The 18,257-nt window shown below is 45.1% G+C and overlaps 1 protein-coding gene across 20 annotated transcripts in view; it reads left to right on the top strand.

The window, feature by feature from the left end:
* GRAMD1B (GRAM domain containing 1B) overlaps window positions 1-18,257 on the top strand; it is a 274,604-nt gene that overhangs the window by 150,833 nt on the left and 105,514 nt on the right. The window contains exons 1-2 of one of the 20 annotated variants that reach the window (XM_021926659.2): window positions 4,737-5,740; window positions 6,357-6,400. The exons of 17 other annotated variants lie outside the window; for them this stretch is intronic. The gene's annotated coding sequence lies outside the window, so the exon portion shown is untranslated. Of the gene's footprint in view, window positions 1-4,736; window positions 6,401-18,257 lie in introns of those variants that run through there. 2 more of the 20 variants (XM_021926663.2, XM_021926660.2) reach the window with 2 other exon arrangements.

Genomic DNA, 18,257 nt, shown 5'->3' with positions numbered 1-18,257 from the left:
TTTCTCTGATTTTCTTTTTTGAGACAAGATATCACTCTGTTGCCCAGGCTGGAGTGCCATGATGCAATCCTGGCTCACTGCAACCTCCGCCTACCAGGTTTAAGCGATTCTCGTGCTTTAGCCTCCGGAGTAGCTGGGATCACAGGCGTGCACCACCACGCGCAGCTAATTTTTGTATTTTTAGTAGAGATGGGGTTTCACCATGTTGGCCAGGCTGGTCTCAAACTCCTGACCTCAAGTGATCCTCCAGCCTTGGCCTCCCAAAGTGCTGGAATTACAGGCTTCAGCCACCACGCCCAACCAGTTCTCTAATTTTCTTTATGACTTTTCTTTATTTCCATGTTGACTCTTATTGTTTGTGATGACATTTTTCTACCACTCTCCAAAAGCCCCTCTTAATGTTGGATACCTCGTTCAGCAAGTATCTTCTGTTGTATTTCCTTATTCCTCTTTTTCTGTCTTTTCCTTATTTTAGTGACTGTCTCACCTCTCTGTTTCAATGTCTTAAAAAATATATAAATTTTTGGCTGGGCGCGGTGGCTCACGCCTGTAATCCCAGCACTTTGGGAGGCCAAGGTGGGCGGATCATAAGGTCAGGAGATTGAGACCATCCTGGCTAACACCGTGGGAAACCCCGTCTCTACTAAAAAATACAAAAAATTAGCAGGGTGTTGTGGCGGGCGCCTGTAGTCCCAGCCACTCGGGAAGCTGAGGCAGGAGAATGGCGTGAACCCGGGGGGTGGAGCTTGCAGTGAGCCGAGATGGCACCACTGCACTCCAGCCTGGTCAACACAGCGAGACTCTGTCTCAAAAAATAAAAAATAAAAATAAATAAATAAATAAATAAATAAATAAATAAATAAATATATATTTTTTGGTAGAGACGGGAGGCTCTCACTCTGTTGTCCAGGGTGGTCCTGAACTCCTGGCCTCAAGTGATTCTTCCCCTTAACCTCCCCAAGTGCTGGGATTACAGACATGAGCCATCATGCCCAGCTTGTTTTGATGTCTTTGTTCACCTAAAACAGCAGGTGGGTTTGACTGCTGTCCACTCTACCTCTACCATCATCAATTCTGTGGAGGATGTAAAATTTTCCTGCTCTGGGGTAAGAGGTCACATGGATTAGGGGAAGACAGGTGGTAAACCACTGAATGAAAAACAAACACCTAACTTTTAGGTTATATTTGCTATGTGCCAGACACAACTCTAATCCCTTTACATATGTTATCTCAGTTAATCTTTGTAACAGCCTATGACTTGAATATTATTATTATCCCTGTCTTATAGATGAGGAAATGGGGGCACACAGGGCTAAGTAACTTGCTCAAGATTCACAGATGGTGGGTGAGTGGTCGAGTCAGAATTCAAGCTGAAACTCTTCCTCATGCTTAGCTGCCTCTAGGAGCTGATGGTTAACAAAAGAAAAGGCACTGAAGCAGATACACATCCTCATGGGAACACAGACACACTGCCCTCTTTCTCTTTCACTCTCCCTCTATTTCTTCCTTCCTCTTTCTTTCTCTCCCTCTCTTCTGTCTAGATAACCTGTCATCTACATATATAGGGAGCATCTACATCTAGTGACCTCTCAAGGTCTTCCTTATTTCAAGTCCCTTGTAGTTCTGTAAATCTCTTTCTGTTTCATCACCATCTTTTCAGTTTACAATCAGCACCCAGACTCTCGAAAGAAGGGATTTCACCTCTTTGGCAAAAACATCTGATCTGTATTTATAGGCTTAGGACAGGCAGAGAGATCAAGCCGCACACTCCGTAGGCAATGCAAACATGGCCGCAGCACTGCCCGTTATTCAGAACTACATGTCCCAGAGTGCAGCGGGGGAGGTTGATGTGACCAGGGTTTGAAACAGCCTCACTCAGTTTCCTTGCAGCCCCACCTCCCAAGAGGCAGCTGCCATGGAGGCTCTTCCTAAAGAAGCAGGTGCAGTGTCCAACCTTGGAGTTGTCCTTAGGGAACTTGGTGCTTGTACTTTCCGCAACCCCTTCACCCACACCCCTGCCAGAACTCATTCCAGCCTCTTTTCAAAAGCATCTGGTTTTTTTTTTTTTTTTTTTTTTTTCCTGTCTCTCTTTAACTTGGTGTATAAGTACAGTGATTAAGGAGTTAGGAAGTAAGACCCAAAGTAAAGCAATTAGTAGAGATAATTGCCCTAGAGAGAGAATGATATTATAAAGAGGCATTTCTTTCTGTATTTCATTAAATATTAGGCAAAATGAAATGAGCCTAAGTTGCTGAAGAGGGAGCTTCTGGTCTCTAGTTCAAAAAGCAAAAAGCAAATGCATACAATAGAGAAACTAGTTATCTTATGAATAATTATTTAGGTCAAGTCCTTTCTGGTTAGTAGCAGCAGAGGTAGGGATTCAATTGGTTTTATTTAGACAACCTGCATTAATACCCCTCCCCCCTCCCCGACCCTGTTTTCTCTTTCATTCTCTTTTCTTTCTGGAGTTTTCTTTGACTCTGGGACTTCTCCCCACTCTCATTAAAGCCTAGGACTCTCCCCTGCCTCCTGCCCAGCCCCAACTTCTAGGTTGTCTACTCTGCAGTTAACAGCACTCTTCCTCCTGCTTTAAGTTCAGACGTATGAATCACTGTGTAATATACATATGGTGCTTCTGAAGCCTTCTGCACATGTTCATCATCCAGGGCTGTATCACAGTTCTTTAAAAACTGAGTCAGTAAATGCTTTTGGTCATTCAGGTGACTGGGTGGACCCCCATTAACATGGATCTGATTTCTGTGTGATTTTGATGTAATAGAACATCCGTCTCCATGGATACTAGCCTTCTGCTCTCCATGTGTTTGTACATTTGACTATCAGCCCAGGAAAAAGAGGATGGCAGGCCTCAGCAAGAGCCAGAAGAAACGTTACAGGCCTCTGGGCAGAGAAGATGACATGTAGATTGGCATGGCCCCCACACCTTTGGTTTGTGGTGGGGGTATGATTGATTACCTCTACTGCAGTGCTAGCAAAGCCTCATGGCTTTTCAAGTTTATTATATTCAAGACCATGGTCTAGGGCTTATAGAAACCAGGCAATAGGCTAAAGGAATCCATCTATTGGCCTAAATTCCACTACTGTCATCCTCAACCTTTTTTTTATTAGTGTAGGATGGAATATGAATGGGAGAAGTGTTGAATTCTGTTTATTGTGGCTGGAAAAAAACCCATGTTCCTCTAACAGGATGTGTGCCTGTATCAGGATATACATCCTTCCCCCAACCTCAGTTTAAATCAGAGTAGTTAAATTAAAATAAATTAAAATAAGGTGAACATGAGTAAATTCATTTAGATAAATACTTTTTATCTAAAAGCAATTTTCACTGTACATAGGACATAGGAGATTTGTTTAAATATATATACCAACCTCTGAATAGTCCCAAGATTTTTTTCTTAATGTTTAATAATGCATTTTTTATAATTTGCCATCTTCAATTTAAAAAAAAGCCCTCAAAGGGAAGTGTCAAATTGAGGTTTTATGTTCTCTACCGAACTATAGTAACAGGGAGCAGGACTTGGGTGCAGATTGAGGAAGAAAATGTTGAGAGGTAGGAAATTTGGTATTATGATGTTTAGTGGAAAGGGATTTGGACTTAGTGAATATGGGGTGAGTCTCAGTTCTGCTCTGCTGACTGTGTGATGTTGGACAAGTTGCTTAGAGTCTCTGAATCTCAGGTTAGTTATCTTTAAAATGGGGGAAACAGTCTTGACCTGACAGGGTTCTCAGTGTCCAAGGAAGTAATGGATTTGGAAATGATCTTCTATTTTCTGCTGCTATAACAGAACACCACAGGCCGAGTAATTGATAAAGAAGTGAAGTTTATTTAGCTTATGGTTTTGGAGGCTGGGGAATCCAAAAGCATAACACCAGCATCTGGGGAAGGCCTCGTGCTGAGTTACCCCGTGGCAGAAGGGCAAGAGAGTACCTTAGACAGGAAGAAAGTCGGTTGATCTCATCCTTTTATTGGGAGCCCACTCTTATGATAACTAACTTACTTTCAGGATAACTGAATCAAACCATCCATGAGGGCCACTCTCATGACCTAATTACCTCTTAAAGTTTCTACCTCTTAATACTATACTGCTACAGTGGCCATTAAATTTCAACATGAGTTTTGGAAGACACATTCAAACAATAACAGAAATGCATTGTAAATTATGGAGCACTATATAAATGAGAATTGTCACAACTATTGTTCCTGTAGTTAAGCCAGACCCGTGAGCACAACACTGTGTGTTGTCAGTGTTATCAATTTTTTGGAAAACTCTTTCCTAGTCTATATTGCTCTACCTGATTGAGTTGTTTGGTTATAAAGTCAGACTTGAACAGAAGCAAGGTAATAAATGATCATGCAATCATTGCTTTCTTTTTTTTTTTTTTTGACAGAGTTTTGCTCTTTTTGCCCAGGCTGGAGTGCAATGGCATGGTCTTGACCCACCGCAAGCCTCTGCCTACTTGGTTCAAGTGATTCTCCTGCCTCAGCCTCCCAAGTAGCTGGGACTGCGGGTGTGCACCACCATGACTGGCTAATTTTGTATTTTTAGTAGAGATGGGGTTTTATTATGTTGGCCAGGCTGGTCTCGAACTCCAGACCTCAGATGATCTGCCTACCTCAGCCTCCCAAAGTGCTGGGATTACAGGTGTGAGCCACTGTGCCTGGCCGTGCCTTCTTTTTTAAATTACATTTTACTCTATCTAACACTTGCTTTGTTGTTGTTGTTTTTTTTTCTGTGATCTGGGGGCTGGATTGGGAGTAGGTGTAGGGGAGGAAACGAAGGAGTAAATAAGGAGGGGTCATTTTTCTCTGAGGATCTCACCATTTCTGAGGGTAAAGTCTACATGGAAATGAGCACTGGGAGACTGACATCCTTGTTTTGACCCTTTGGCCTTTTATCTGGGCCTGTTTCCTCATCTGCAAAATGGGAGCTGAAGCTGTAAGGTCCCATTCACTTGTAACCTTTTGTAGATGTGAGATAACAAGCATGAAGGAACCAATGTCCTTAACAGAAGAAAGGTTAGCATGTTTCAGGGGCTGCTACAGGGGAGCTGATGGGGGAAAATGATAGGAGGGAGGTACTTGGCGATGCCTCAGGAAGGACATGGGTGTTTTTCTATAGATTATTCTTTCTGATTGGGAGAAATATCTTTAAATATTTGGATGGGTTTATTTTCATGTTTTTGTCAGGAAGATCAGTGGTCACCAGAGCATACACCCTGTTTCCTCACCAGTTTCTAGGAGCCTTGCTCTGTCGTATGGATGCCAGCTCTGGCACCGCAAACACACACAGTGAATATACGTACTGTGTTTTAAGAAGAATCCTTGCACTGTCTTGGGAATGTGAGCAGCCTGCTCCTCTCTTCCCAATAGGGCTGAGATACTCTGATCCCCTTCCCCGGGGCTCCCCTCATGGATGAAGCTTATCCCAGGTTGACCGAGTAAAGTGGGCCAGAGAGGAAGCTGTAGTCACTGCAAGCGAGCGGCCTGTCCCTGCTGGGCAGGAAACCTAGAGTGATGAATGGGGCTGGATGAAGTCATCCTGCTCCTCCAATCAGACTGCTCGGAGAGAGCCAGGGGCCTCTGCAGATCCAGCCAGGCTGCCGGCTGCTCTCATGTACCTTTAGACAGAGGCTGTGAGTCTCTGGGAGTGGAGTGGGGGTGTGTGAACCGCCCGCTCCTGGCTCCTGTGTAGGCCTCAGTCAGTCTGAATGTTATTGCAAGGTGAGTGGCTTCACCGGGCGAATTTCTCTCCTTTTGCATTCTCCACCTTGCCGTGCCAGGCTCCGGCTTTGTGGCTCCGGCACTTCCTTGCACAGCACCTTTCTGCTTCCAGCCGAGTGCCTGCACCTTCTTGAGGTTCTCACACCCGCCTGCCCCCCACCAGCCGCTGACCTTCTCCCTTCCTGCTCCCCCCAGCTCTTGCTCATTACCTGCCAGCTGGCCTCTTCCCACATGCCCCCCTCATCCTGACCTGTGGGTACCAGTTGGCGGGGTGATGGGAGGGCAGGCCTCCATCTTTGTGCCCTCTCCCTCTCAACAGGGGGAGCCTGGGAAGACCCACACTTCGCTCCTGGGAAGAAGTACCAGGCCAGGGGAGGTGCCCCCTGACTCAGCCTCCTGGGTGTCTGTGGAACACAGACAGGAGACAGGGCCCCCCTACTTGGTGTGGACCTCCAGACTCTGACCTCTTACCAGGAAACTGAGGAAGTCCCAGGGGGGCCAGAGAGTAGAAATAGGTGTCTTATTTTCCCCAGCCTTCCAGAGGGGTGGTGTGTTCTCCCTGGGTGGACGTTTGTGACTCTGCCTTTTCTCTCTGGATGGTGCCGCTGCTCCTTAGGCCAAGCAGAGATCATGGAGCCGGCTGACATGGCGACAGCAAAGGTAGGATGGAAATGCTGCCGGCCGCACTGTGCGTAAGTGGCTTCGCTTGGCGAGTTCTGCCTTTGGTTCACTTTTCTCTCTCCTCCTCTCCCTCAGCCCGCCACTCGTGAGCATCCAGGGGCTGTGTCAGAGTGGAGGGAAATGTTGTGAGCACCAAGACCTCAGGAGAGGCGAGGAGGTGCCAGGTCCTACAAAGCACATGCCCCACCGTGGTGTGCTTGGAAGTCGGAGTGGGTGGATGAGGGGTGCAGGGTGGAGGGTGGAGGTATCTGTAGCTTTCATCTGCACTCACTTATATGTCCCTCTTTTTCTTTAGTCTTGCCCTATTTTTTGTTTCTCTTTATCCTGTCTCTTTTTCAGTTACGCCTCTCTTTTACTCTCTCTCTCTCCGTCTTCTTCCTCTGCTTCTTCTCTGCACTGCATTCCATTTGTGCAACCTCCATACTTTCTTTTTACCTTCTGTTTGCTTCTCTTTTCCTTCTCCCTGTTGTATAAGGAATGGGTGGGGTTGGTGCGGGCTGGACCGTCTTAAAAGCAGAGACTGCCTCTCATCCTGCAGCAGACGTTGGCCTTGGGATTGGAGAGGAGTTTGTATGTGAGTGGCAGATGCTGCTGCTGTCCCCGCCCACAGCTCGCCGGATGCCCCAATGGCAGTGTGGGCCTGGGCACCTCCAGGGAATGAGGCCTGGGTGCTGTGCTGCTCGAACCCTGTGGGCACGCTAGAGGGCGTTCCTGAGATAGCTTTCAAATCTCTCCTGGCTCCTGCTTGCAATTTGAAATTTGCTTTTCTGTGTATTTTTCCAAACAAGGAGTTAGAGCCACTGGGAGTGGATGGGGGCATCTAAGGAGGCTTAGTCTGTGCAGCCCGAGCCCCAGCTCCAGTCTGCAGGAAGAGATGTGTACTCCTTCCTGAATATCTCAGCCTTTCATATGGGAGCCTTGCTGCAGGGTCTCCTTTCTCTCAGAGATGGAAGACTGGACAAGGTTCAGACTTCTGGAGCAGGTTGGGTACGCTGTGTTGTGTATGGAGGAAGAATGAGAGAGGATGCCCAAGCGGCAAGTCTGTTGCCAGCATGAACCGGCAGGAATGTGTTACAATGGTTAGGACATGTCTCTGGGAATCATAGAACTTGGTTTTCTGCTCCTCCCAGCCCTGCAGGCTGTGTGATCAGATCCAAGTCACTTAACTTCTCTGGGCTTCCATCTCCTGGTCTGCACAAAGGTGAAAATTACACACATCTGTTGTTTTAATCAGTTTAGGTCTGTCAAATTCTCAATTTTCTTAAAAAGGAGTCAGAGAGAGCAAACTAAATGAGAACAGGTCTTCCTGGACCCATTTCCTCCTCTGTCTCCCCTTCCTCTCTCTTTTTCTTTCTTCCACAAACATCTGAATAGCCCCTTTGAATATGGAACGTTGCAAAGTGCTTGTACTACCTTGACAGTGGGCAGTGGCGGCCATGAAAGCAGGCATCTGCAAAACAATTTGCTGCAAGCAGTTTGCTATGTGGTGGGAATGCTGCTGTCCGTCTTCACCAGGGCCTTGCAAACCCTCTAGTGAACTAGCTCTTGAAGTTGTAGGTGGTTTGTTATCAACCAGCTGGCTCTCAGGAGATGGTGGTGGCGAGTGCTCTGGAAAAGATGTGGTCTGGGGATTTTGGGGGTTTATTCTGTGGTTAGTTTGGAAAGGTCTGTTTAGTTTGTATTTGCATATGGAGGCAGAAACAGCCTGATTTTACTTAGGCCCTTGCTTTCCCTTAGTCCAGATTGCACATGATTTAAGCAGGTATAGCATCAGATGTTAGAGTTGGATCGTTCTGTTTTATTTTTGCAAAAAATAAAAAATTAGCCAGGTGTGGTGGCATGCACCTGTAGTCCCAGCTACTGAGGAGGCTGAGGCATTTACTTGCAGAACCTTGACCAACAGAGAATCTGATTGGCTAACAGAAACTGATGTCATTTCACAGCAGCATTGTGAATCTTTTTTTTTAACCTTCTCTAATCCAGACCCTTTGGAAGTTTATTCAGGCATTTTCAATCTGTGCCTGTGAACCATTCAGGGCTCTGGATGGATTTTAGGAGAGGGTCCACGAGCCCCCCTTGTTGGTAGGCAGAATTTTGTATTTCTGTACATTTTTCTGGGGAGAGTATTCTTGACTTTCATCAGCTCCCCAGAAGGCTTATTACTCAAAAAAGTTTAAGAACTTTTAACTGATCAAGATGCTCCCATAAAGAGCCTATTTCTGTAGCCTAGGTACAAAGCCCAGGTACAAGAGGAACTTACATATTACGGCCAATGTCCTGGAATCTCTGATAATGCATAAAAGCAGCTTGTAAGTAATTTACATACAATTTGAATATCACTTTTTAAATGTCTAAATACATGAAAAATGCATCCCCCTTATCTCAGGCGTCCCCTTTTATTTCTGAGATACTATTCCCAGAATCTTCCCTAGCCGCAATGAACTGGGTTAAATTACCCTGGAATGAAATAGCTTTTGGTGGAGGTGTGGTCAGTCTTGATGACAACATTCCGTATTAGACTGTTCAGTTCCTGGAGTAGAGCTTTTAGAGGTGTGACTTCACTTTCTGAAGGCTGGATTTTGAGGTTCTATTACTCCACTGCATTGTCATAGTACTACTCGTTTTTTTTTTTTTTTTCTTTTTAAGGTTACACTGCAGACTAGTGCCGTCTGATAACCTGACTTGACTGTGTTAAGATATGTAGATGTAGATGATGAATTGTTACTGAGAGTTTTCTTTCTTTCTTTTTTCTTTCTTTGTTTCTTTGTTTCTTTCTTTTTTCTTTCCTTCCTTCCTTCCTTCCTTCCTTCTTTCCTTCCTTCTTTCCCTCCTTCCCTCCTTCCCTCCCTCCTTCCTCTCTCTCTCTCCTTTCTTCCTTTCTTTCCTTCTTGACAGGGTCTCTGTTGCCCAGGCTGGAGTGCAGTGGTGCAATCGTGGCTCATTGCAACCTCAACTTCTTTGGCTCAAGTGATTCTCCTGCCTCAGCCTCCTGAGTAGCTGGGACTACAGGTGCATGCCACCACACCTGGCTAATTTTTTATTTTTTGTAGAAATGGAGTCTCACTATGTTGCCCAGGCTGGTCTCGAACTCCTGGGCTCAAGCAATTCTCCCACCTTGGCCTCCCAAAGTGCTGGTATTACAGGCTTGAGCCACTGTGCTTGGCAAGAGTTTCTGTCTTAACTTTGAGAAAAGAGGTTAGGGAGCATTAATGAACCCATTCGTTCACCAGATGTTTATTAAATGCTGACTGTACGCCAGTGGAGAGAGTTCAGTGTGGAGAGCTTAGAGATGGGTAGCTCACAGTCACTGTGAAGAGATGGTCATGGGTCTTTGCGGGAGACAGACGAGTAAACAAATTATGGCAACACAAGGTAATAGGTTCAACATCAGGGAAGCCAGAATAATTACCTGACTGGACAGTTCATGAAGGGCTTTGTAAAGAAAGTTACATTTGATCTGAGACCTGAAGCGTGGGTGGGAATTTATCAGGTGGACACGAGAGGAAAGATGATGTGGCTGTGATTTGGAGTTGGACATGTCTAGGTTCAAATGCTGACCCTGTTGCTTTCTGGCTCTGTGAACTCCAGTGAGTTATCTTGGCCTTCCCTGGTCTCAGTTTCCTCATTTGTCCATGAGGTCACCATCAATACGCCGGGATTGTCATGAGGATTAAATGCAACGCCTTAGGATTAATGTCTGGCACACTGCAGATAGTCACTGAATGGTGGTCATGGGTGCAGAGATCTGTTAGAGAACAGTGGACCCCGGATGGACATGACAGGGTCCAGGGCATGACAAGTAGCTTGGCAGGACTGGTGCTTAGGATGCATGTGGAAGACAAGAGGCAGATGTCAAAATCAGAAACAGAAATACGGAGCTGAAACGCTGTGAAAGCTCGTGCAGTGCCAAGATTGCGTAGACACTGCGAACAGCTGAAGGACTTCAAGGTACCATCAGGTTTGCTTTTGAGAAGGTACTCTACTCTGGCTCCGAGGCAGACAAGTAAGATAATTGCCTCGTTTTGCTCCATCTCTGATAACTTTTTTTTTTTTTTAAATACATCTATCTCTCCCCACTAGACTGTGAGCTCCTTGAGGACTGGGATTGTGTGTTTTGTTTCTTAATTCACAGAAACCCTAGCACTTAGCATTTTACTTGGCAGATGATAGATGCTCAATAAATATCTGGTGAATGAACAAATAGGAGAGGCTAACTGCAACTACAAACCTAAAGGTAAGAATTGAAAGGCGGGTGAACGCTGACAGCAAGAAGCACACTCTAGTCATATTTCAGGTGCTAGAATTGACATGATGTAGTTCCTAATTAAATGCGAGATGGAAGAGGAGGAGTCTAGGGTGAGTTGTTGGTTTCTGACTGGGTGACTTGGAGCTGGTGAGGTGATTTGAGATCGATACAGGAGGTCAGAGTTGGGAGGAGACAGTGGGACAGTGAGGAGTTTCCTTTATTCATGATGGCTCTGAACTGCCTGTGAGATATCTAGGTGAAATTGTTCAGGAACAATAAGAAATTTGTGTCCGAGGTTAGGGAGTGGTACTGGTTGAGCATCTCAGATCTGAAAATCTGAAATGAGAAATGCTCCCAAACCTGAAACGTACTGAGTGCCAACATGCCGTTCAAAGGCGATACTCGTCAGAGCATTTCAGACTTCGGATTTGACTATGTATCCTGCAAATATTCCAAAATCCAAAAAAAATCAGATGCCCCATCACAGCAGTTGAGAGGCAGAGGCTCTCCTTATGGGGTGAGGTCTTAGAACGGAGAGCCTTCTTCACAGGGGAGTCTGAACTTCTGGATTTTGTGGAGAGATTGAAAAACATTGGCAGACCAGCAAAGAATTACCAGTTATTTATTTTACCTATGAAAGCTAGCAACTAAACTGAAATATAGAACTACCACCACTGTGTATATGTATATTTAAAGAATATTTAAACACAAAATTTAGAAGGTCATGCTGTCAATATATTCAAACTTTTTTCTGTCTCTCTTTCTTTCTTTTTCTTTCTCTTTCTTTCTTCCTCTTTCTCTCCTTCCTTCCTTCCTTCTCTCTCTCTCTTTCTTTCTTTTCTTCTTTCTTTCTCTTCAGACAGAGTCTTGCTCTGTCTCCCAGGCTGGAGTGCAGTGGCACGATCTCAGCTCATTGCAACCTCCACCTCCTGGGCTCCAGCAATCCTCCTACCTCAGCCTCCCATGTAGCTGGGACCACAGGTATGCAACACCACGCCCAGCTAATTTTTGTATTTTTAGTAGAAACGAGGATTTCACCATGTTGCCCAGTCTAGTCTCAAACTCCTGAGCTCAAGTGATCTGCCCACCTTGGCCTCCCGAAGTGCCAGGATTATAGGTGTGAGCCCCTGCACCCAGCCAACATATTTAACCTTTTGGTGTTTACCACATTGTCCTAATTTTTCTCAATTCATTACCACTCCATGTAAAAACCCCATCATGGTACACACCAGCACACAAATGCCACTGGATCATCAAAGGTAGTTAGTGGCTCAGTGCATGGAAGAGCATTTACTGAATAGTGCTGGTCACAAAATGGATGGAAGCTGAACACTTTGGTCTACTCATGATATGCCAGTCTCATGTCTGTTGTGATGTTGAGAGAGGGTAGTGGGTATCTGTGCCTGAAACAACTTAAAGCTTCCCCTGCCCTAACCTTAGAGCACTGTTGAGAAAATGTCCCGATGACAAAATGAAACTGTTTAAAATTGAACTCATTAGATGCTCCATCCAAGTAAACCTGTATTTATTGGCAGTGATAGTAGCAATATGTTCCGAAGGCACTATTTCTGGACACCTCTCATGCAAATAGGAAGCTCTTGTCTCCATAAAGGATGATGACAAATATTGGATCCCTTTTTTTGGCTCTTTTGTGTTAATACCAGACTAATCAAGAAGTATCACGAACAGACAATGTAAGTCAGCTGAGACTATTCACCGTTACTCGTCTGTTGATTAAAAAAAGTTGGTGTAATGATTACAAACCTGTTCATTTTGGAAAACAGAGATAATATGTCCTTCTGATTAGATATGTGTCTCTTAGAGACTTACTGCCTTATATTTTAAGTTAGTGTTATTTAATATAGTTTAATGCCCATCTTTTGTCTTCCTTGTTGGATTACTGACTGGTAGAGATCAAAGAGAACTCTGGATCTAACTTTGAAATATCATTGTGATTTGCTTGGGTCATGAACATATTAGACGCTCCGTAAGTATGGTTCTGTTTTTGGACAGAGTCTCGCTCTGTCACCCAGGCTGGAGAGCAGTGGCACGATCTTGGCTTACTGCAACCTCCACCTTCTGGGCTCAAGCAATTCTCCAGCAACAGCCTCCCGAGTAGGTGGGATTACAGGTGCACACCACCACGTCTGGCTAATTTTTGTGTTTTTAGTAGAGATGGTGTTTCACCATATTGGCCAAGTTGGTTTCAAACTCCTGACCTCAAATGATCCACCTGTCTCAGCCTCCCAAAGTGCTGGGATTACAGGCATGAGCCACCGCCCCCAGCCATAAGTACAGTTCTTGTTGAAAAAATAAACAGCTGATTGACCTAATGGAAAGAACACAAAACAATGCAAATATATTCCCAACAAAATAGGAAAAATTGGAAAATTTGTTGACATAAAGGAGAAAAAGTAGATTAGGAGCAGGAAATGGAGCCTGTGGTTCCTGTAGTATATAGTGATGGTTCTGCGGACACGGGCTGGGAATAATCATAGCAGTGGTGAAAATGTATTGAGCACTTACTTGCTCTTAGTGTCATCCGCTCCTCATAGCAACCTGATGGGTGCTTGTCATCCTCACCTTTTTAATGGATGAAGGAGCCGAGGCTTAGAGAAATGGAGTAAGTTGCTCAAGGTCACATAGCTATTAAGTATAGATTTGAACTCAAGGCTAATTCTAGAATCCCGGTGCTAAACCACAGTACACACCACTGGGGGTGGTGTCAGTCCCAGCTCAGTGAAGAATGCGGTTTTTCTGCACTTGTCCTATCATCGAGCAATTTCTCTGCCAACAATAAATAGATTCTTACTGTGTCCTTGGCCAGGCAACTTTCACTTTTAAAATGAGTTAACGCTCAATTCATCTGTATTTTAAAAAATGGTAATACTGATACGTAATTTAGTGGAAGAAGCAGAAATCCCCATTTGGTGGGAAGACAACAGGAAGCAGCTGGCTGTGGGTGTATGGGTGCCTCCTCCCAGAGAGAACCTGAGTTTATAAGCACCCTCCCGGGTCCCTAACACCATCGGTCACCCCAAATTTCTCCTGAGGATAGACCAGGAGGAGCCACGGGGGTAATTAGAAATCTGCCTCCTTTCTTCCATCTGGCAGGAGGGGTGTTTTCCTTTGTTACGTGTGTAATTAGGATGATGAGTGACTTCAGGCGGCAGCCCCTCTCCTGGTTGTGGGGTTTCTCTGAGGTGTGTGCATCTTCCTGACAGCAGGGCTCTTACCTCCTTGGGGCCACCCTTCTGTGCACCAGCAGAAGGGGTCTTGTGATCCAGGACACGGGGATGAGCAAGCATGCAGAGAAACCAACACTAGTCAGGCAGTCAAGCATTCAGGAAGCGGGAGGTTGATTTTAGAGGTGAAGGGGAAAGTGGGATAGAGGGGGGAGTCCTCTTTGGGGATTTCCATTGCCGGACAGAGCTCTTGTCTCCTCCAGATGAGGAGAAGGGATATCAATGGCTGCTTAAACGGGGGAAGAGAGAAAGCTTAGTTGGGTGTTGCACTGAGTTCAGTGAGGGAGGTGATCCCAATGTATGTCCTGGCTAAGGGGTTTCCTTACCCTGAGTTGCATGAGGGGGCTTGTGATTCTCAGGTATGGTGTTCATACCTTTTCCTTTTTTCTCTTTTTACCAATTACAACCTTATAGAGCGGCTAGCAATGGCAATACTAGTAGGAAGATAACTAGACCTCACTGAGCCTGCATGTCTTGTGTTAAGTGTGGTTTAGCACTTCACTGGGCTGCTGTGAGAATCACTGTGCATAAGGTTTGTGCGACCCCTTTAGATTCTAGAGTGATCAGAGGATCACAGCCAAACAGGGAAGCCCTGACTGCCTCAGTCTTGCTTCCTTCTCTTCCTAGGGGCACAAACAAGCTGAGTGGAGTTTGGCTTTGATATTGCCTATCCTGTTTATTGCCTGAAGGAATATTCTGGATTAGGAGATTGTGAAGGAGGGGCAAAGAAGCCTGGCGGGAGGTGATTCTGTTCATTTTGTTTTTTAACTCCAGTGCCTTCAGTAAATCCAGGAGGTCATAGAGGCAGAAGGAAGCATTCTGTTTTTTTTTTTCTTTGAGACAGAGTCTCACTCTGCCGCCCAGGTTGGAGTACAGTGGCACAATCTCGGTTCGCTACAAGCTCCGCCTCCCAGGTTCACACCATTCTCCTGCCTCAGCCTCCCGAGTAGCTGGAACTACAGGCGCACACCACCACGCCCGGCTAATTTTTGTTGTATTTTTTTAGTAGAGACAGGGTTTCACCATGTTAGCCAGGATGATCTCAATCTCCTGACCTCGTGATCCGCCTGCCTTGGCCTCCCAAAGTGCTGGGATTACAGGCATGAGCCACCACGCCTGGCCAGAAGGAAGCATTCTTGAAGCAAACAGCCCCGCTTTGCTCTGCCCCCAAGCCTGCCACCCTTTGCCAGCCCTCTGGCCGCGTGCCTGCCCTGCACAGCGCTGTTTCACCCAGACAGTGGGCCTGGAGGGCAGGGGTGTGCATAAGGGTACCAAGGATAGGAGGGGAGGGGCTGGCTTTGGAGGCTCCAAGCTGGGAGCTGACACAGATGAACAGGCTAGAAGGCAAGGCCAATGCCTGCAGCCCACACTGTCACCCCAGAGCCAGTGACTAATAGTGGCAGAGGGTGGGGAGAGGAGAGTGCCAAGGGAGGGAGAGGACAGGGAAGTGGTGGGGAGCACCTGATCGGGGTGCAGCCCTGGCCATCTGCTGGTCAGCTCACACAGGCTCTCTATTGAGTGCAGTTTGGAAGCGGATTTTGGCTGGAGGACTAGAAAGAGCCTTGTTGTGGAAATGGAGTGTTTAGGAGGCTGCTCCTCCCCCGCTGCTCCTCTCTCACTTGCTTCCTGACCTCCAAAATGCTCCTTAAATATAACACTCTCAAGGCCTGATGACTCCCCTGCCTGAGCTTGGAGCTTTGATTCCCCAACGTGTGACTGCAGAACTGCTCTGCCCCAGATTTCCCAGCAACTAGAGGCATGCAGCTATGCCCTGGTACTGCAGCGCTGCTCCGCTCCTGCTCCTGGAGCAAAGCGGGACGCGTAGGGAGAGCAGCACAGAATGCAAGAATTTGAGCTGGAAGGAGAGCCTCAGGGATCCTGTCATTTATTTTCTGCTCCAGATAGGGAGCCAGAGGCTTGGAGGCTTACCCAAGGTCATGGGATTCTAGTGGTGGAAAGAGCTCCAGATGAGGAGGTGGGAGGCAGGAGGGCTGAATTCTCCCTTGGCTTCTGCCACTCAATGGCAGAAGCCTGAGATAGGACCTGATATTGTGGCGTTTGAGTTCACAGCTTCCAGGTTTCCCTTGGCTGGGTGGCCCTGGGTGTCTGTAGGCAAGGTCAACAACAGCACGCTCTGGTGACCTCTTACCATTCTAGTCCCCATTTATGGATGAGGCAAGAAACACCAATTGTGTTTTTGTTGGATTAGGAAAGGAACAGTACCAGGGTAGGCGAGACTTTAAGACTCATAGAAGACCAACAGAAAGTCAAAGCAGCTGAAATCAAAAGGAAAAAGCTGAACTGTTTCCAGCCTCCATTCTAAACCCAGTAAAGTTCAGAAGAAACCGTGGTAACAAGAGGCTTGGAGTAATACAAATCAAACCAACTTCATGTTCATTAAATTAGTGAACTCAGAAAGGCCAATTTTTGTGAACATATATTTGTGAAAGTTCAGGTAACACAAAATATTGTCTAGACCCCTGTGCCTCACCCCCTCTTTATCAAGCCTGTTTATAAAAACCCAAAAAGGATTGGTGTTCAGTTGTTTTCTAATTACTCTGTTTATTTTAAAATTGTTTGCATTGAATAATTAGCTAATACAAAATAATATATAGGGAGAGCGCGATGGCTTACGCCTGCAATCCCAGCACTTTGGGAGACCAAGGCAGGTGGATTGCTTGAGCCCAGGAGTTCAAGAACAATCTGGGCAACACAGCGAAACCCCATCTCTACAAAAAATAAAAATAAAAATAAAAATAAAAATAAAAATAAATTAGTTGGGCATGGTGGTGCTTGTCTGCAATCCCAGCTATTCAGGAAGCTGAGGTGGGAGAATCACTGGAGCCCAGGAGGTGGAGGCTGCAGTGAGCCATAATCATGCTACTGCACTCCAGCCTGGGCAACAGAGTGAGACCCTGTCTAAAAAAAAAAAAAAGAAAGAAAGAAAAAAGAAAACAAACAAACAAATAATATTTATAAAATATATAAAATATGTATAAAGTATAAAGAAGAAATCACAATTGCAGGAGTACCTCTCACCTGTTCTGCTCCATTGCATGTGACTGCTTTATACATTTTCAGTGCTGTGTACTGTTCCACCTTAAGAAGATAACACAAGGCATGTATCCTTTCTGTTGATAGACATTTGTTTTCAGGGTTTTTGTTTTGCTTTTGTTGTTAGGTGGAATGCTATTTAAAGTTTTTCGTGCATGCCTCCGAATGTGAGTTGCTTCCATTATTGGAGTAGAACTGTTAGGTGTTAGAGGATGCAATCATCCAACTTTATTACATAATACCACATAATTTTCTTAGGGAGTTGAAGCAGTATACACTCCTACTAGCTCCTTTCCAACACTTGATATTATTTGATTTTTAATTTTTGTCAATGGGAAGAGTATGTGATGACATCTCACTAGAGTTCCAATTTATATTTTCCTGAGTACTAATGAATTGAGCTCCTTTTTATATGTTTATTGCTTTCTCTTCTGAAAATGCTAACTCAAATCATTTGTCTATTTTCAGAATTATCCTTCTTTTTCTCATTGGTTTGTAGGAATTTTTAATAAATTCTGTGGACAGTTCCTTTCTCAAGCAATATGTGTTGCAAATATTTTCTCTTAGAACAGCCTTGTCTTTTCTCTCTATGATCTCTTTGGATGATTGAAGTTTTTAACTTTATTGTGGCTGAATCTGTCATTTTCTTCCTTTATGGGAATTGTTTCTGGGTCAGTTGTTTAGGAAACTCTCAGGGTGCAATCAGTGTAAGAGTCAGTTTGTGATTATGATTTATCAGAGGAGATTATTCTTCCTCCTTTGTTCAACATCAAGGTTTAGGGCAGGCAATTTTCCTTTTAGTTCCTGGGCAGCATTTGTGCATTTCTTTCAAGTGCATCCTTACGGTGAGAGTGTAGTCCACTGGGACCCACTTTATGAGGCAGTCGCCTCTGGATTCTCTCACCACTTGTGGGCTTTGGGAGTTATCTCTAGTGTGCTCTGGGAGGCCCTGAAAACTGAAGCCCAGTTTCACTATTTTCTGCCATCACTACATTTTTGACCTTTAAATATTTCTTATTTTTTTGATAGCTCATCAAGCACTTTTAATTTCTTTTTTTTTTTTTTCTATTTTATCTGTGTATATGCCATAGTGCCAGACATGGAAGTCTTTGCAATCTAGTTTCCTCTAAGCAATTCTTATCCTTCCTGAAATGCAAATGTCGGGGAGCAGCCAGATTGCAGGGAGTCAGGCAGAAGCAGGAGAATCTGTGTATTCATTCTTAGAGGTTATGTTAGTGCTTGCGATTTACTAACCAGGAACTTTTCAGACCATGGAGACTGCTTCTCACGG

The sequence above is a fragment of the Papio anubis genome, chromosome 12 (assembly GCF_008728515.1).
Source record: "Papio anubis isolate 15944 chromosome 12, Panubis1.0, whole genome shotgun sequence".
Lineage (NCBI taxonomy): Eukaryota > Metazoa > Chordata > Mammalia > Primates > Cercopithecidae > Papio > Papio anubis.
This window is presented reverse-complemented; position numbering and strand designations above follow the sequence as displayed.